This window comes from Archocentrus centrarchus, unplaced genomic scaffold (genome assembly GCF_007364275.1).
Source record: "Archocentrus centrarchus isolate MPI-CPG fArcCen1 unplaced genomic scaffold, fArcCen1 scaffold_26_ctg1, whole genome shotgun sequence".
In the NCBI taxonomy this organism is placed as follows: Eukaryota; Metazoa; Chordata; class Actinopteri; order Cichliformes; family Cichlidae; genus Archocentrus; species Archocentrus centrarchus.
Window position 1 is genome coordinate 1,341,675 of NW_022060256.1, and position 3,412 is coordinate 1,345,086.

Sequence of the window (3,412 nt, forward strand, 5' to 3'; positions counted from 1 at the left end):
GTGTGATGAACTTTGTCTTATTGTTGCACTCTGGCTTTACACACTCCTTCCACTCAAGACTTTCTAATGATGTGCTTTAAAATATTCCATCTGCTGACAGTGACTCATTGACTGCCTGCAGCTGGAACAATAAACCAAACAACTTTCAACATAAAGTTAGTAAATTATGCTGACAAACACTTTTCAATGAGTGGGACAGCTCCAGTGAAGTATGCAGTGGTGCTGGAAACAAATATGGATTGTTTGAGAAAGATTTCTACGGCACACTCAAGGCACGTGGGCAATATAATTTCAAATGGCTATTATTAATGGCCCACAGATAAATAGCGCTCCCACCACATATACTACAAATCCTACAATGCACTGCAACAGCTGCTGCGCAGGCCAAGACCTGTGCGCTAACCAGTTTTCCCAGGTTGCCAATGACACATTGATCAGCAGATAAAAACATTGGTCAGCACTTTTTTGTGACATTTAAACCTGATGCCCAAAAATGGCCAAACAAAAAGTGGAAAACAGGGACCTGTTCGCTGCCATCGGAGGTAAACCTGTGCCTCTTTTCCCTGCCTGCGATGTGCGGGGAAAAGAGTTGATTGGTGGGATGGAGGTGGGAGAAGATGCAGAGGGAGACCTGCACAGGTGAACTGAGTGTGTCTGCATCACACACCAGGACGTGCTGCACAGCAAAATTCTGAAGGCTGAACGCCTCATAAACACAGTAACACAGTGAACTTTATAAGAAGCAAAGGTTTAAATTACCGGCAGTTTCGGTCTTTTCTGGAGGAAATAGCTTCTGAAATTGGTGACAGGCCTTATTACACAGGTGGGATGAGCTTCCTGAGGAAATCTGTCAAGTTCATGGAAAGTAAAGGAAAAGACTCAGCAGGGCTCCGGGATGAAAGGTGGTTGTGTGAGTCAGCCTTTCTCTGCGACATCATGAAACATCTTAATGCATTAAACCTGCAGCTTCAGGGACAGGACCGTGTGATTTCACGCATGACACAGTGAAAGCTTTTCAAGTCAAGTTGCAGATGCAAAAAGGAAATCTATGCCACTTTCCATTTTGCCAAAAATCAGACCAGGTCTTCACCGTTTTTTGCTGAGAAACTGGACACACTGCACAGTTTATGCAGCACTTTTTTCCCCATTTTGAAGGGCAGAAATTCACTTCACAGTTTTTACCTGAAAGAAATCGCAAATTTTCATCAGCTTGAAATATTTTCACTGATGTTATTTTTAAAGAAAAATATAATATTTACATTTTATTTAATGTGTTGAGGAAAAAGTTGCTGTATTCTGACCATTCAAATTCATATCACCGACTAAAATATTTTCAGTTTTAGACTGTTCAGTAAATGTTAATCCTGTTTGGCCCACATCTTAGACTGCGTTTTCAATTTTGGCCCATCCTGTGATTGAGTTTGACACCCCTGTACTACAGGTTTAAATTCACAGTATAACATATGTATAAAGTACAGTATCACTAACATATACACTCTATTGTCAAAAGTATTCACTCACCCATCCAAAGCTGTCAGTTTACCAGTTGATCTACAACCCTACCCTCACCTGTGGTCACTAGCTTTGGATGGTGACTGAAAGAATGAGATTGTGGATAGATGTGGCAGAAATGAACTTTCTTCAAAGTCTGGCTGGCTTCTCCCTTAGAGACAGGGTGAAGAGTGCAGTCACTGGAGTTGGGCTCAGAGTAGAGCCCAACTCCAGTGAGAGACAGTTGAGGTGATTTGGGCATCTGACTAGGACGCCACCTGGGCAGACCCAGGACATGCTGCAGGGATTATGTCTCTTAGCTGGGCTGGGAAGGCCTTGGTGTTTCCCCCAGACCAGCTGTGCCTGGGGAGAGGGAGGTCTGGGTTTCTCTGCCTGGGCTGCTGCTCAAAATTTCTATGGAAAAACAAACCATTACAAATAAGTTTAAAAACTTTACAAAAGCCCAAACACAATGCTGGTCTAGAACTACTTTTTTAAATTTTTTTTTATCACTATCTTAGATTGCTCTATGTTTCAAAATAGATTAAATCAAGCAGGTTAGACAGAAGAGTGGAAGAGTAAAAATCTGCCTTTCATTAGCTCCAGTATGAAGCATCATAATACTTTAAAAGCCTTAGCATAAACACCTCCCTGACAACCTGGCTGGGAATTTTTAAAATAAATAAATATTCACCTATCCCATGTAAACTAACACACATTTGGAACAATCCAGATATTTGTCAGAAAAAGAAAATATTAAACACTGAATTTTCCATCATGGCAAGAGGAAGGGATAAAAAAATTTAACTAACTAATCTAAAACATGTTATTCAATACAGAAAATGTATTTCATTCCACGAACCTACATCAATATATGGAATCAGCAACTGCAAATTTCTCTCAAGTCTATCATACAGTACAGATTTAGTCCCAATCAACTTAGAAATACCTATATGGGCAATAATTTTTTTCATTTCACTACCCCCAAATTGTTATCAAAAATATATGTTATTGTTAAAAATTGATGATTTGTTTTCCCTCCAAGCTGCAAAAACTGTGACCATCTGTTCCAAAGTTTTTTTAATTTATTTTTTTAGTAGTAGCTTTAGCAAGCAAAATCATGGTCTGAATGCTCTGTTGTGCCAAACACATTAGCTTTGACAAGAGGAGCTCAGTAGACCCTCTATAGACTTTCTCTTTTATTTATTTTATTATTTACATTAATATCTGTATGGTTATTTAATGCTGGAGCTGGCAGGGGTGAGGGGCAGGTTAGCAAAAGAGAGATAAAGAGAAAAAAGAAAAAATGGGGGAGAGAATGAGATAAAAAGATAAAAGTAGAGGACAGCAAGTAAAACACACTCTTTCATCAGCTGCAGAAGAAAAACAGAAGCAGATACATAAGCAAAGATACAAGCTTGCTGTGTTGTTTGTGTGTTTGTATGTATGTGTGAGAGCACAAGTTGTTCACAGCCCCCAGGAGCACTGATGACCTGAGGCCACACATTTTGAGGACAACCACATGCCCACCCATGCAGAAGGAAGAGGAACACCCATAGCCAGCAGGTAAGAGCCCCAGAGTTGTTGCACTGGCTTCAGCTTCTAAATTTTGCCTCTTGGCCTGGGTGGGCCCCAGAATTGCTACCTCTCCACTGTCTCGCCCCATGGCCGGGCAGACCCCCAGAACTATCATTCTGCTTTGGACTCCCTTGTGCTCCTTATTGTTTTCCTTTCGTTTTGCTCCAGTCACTGTTTACAGAGGATCTCAAGGAGCTGCCTGACAGCAAAAACACAAGAGATGGAGATGAATCTCTCAGCACAGCATCTGAAAATACTCCTGAGAAAAGTGTCTTCTGCAGGTTTAAATCTGCACTGTAACATGGATGTTATCACTAACACATATCAGTGTTTCCACTTCTGT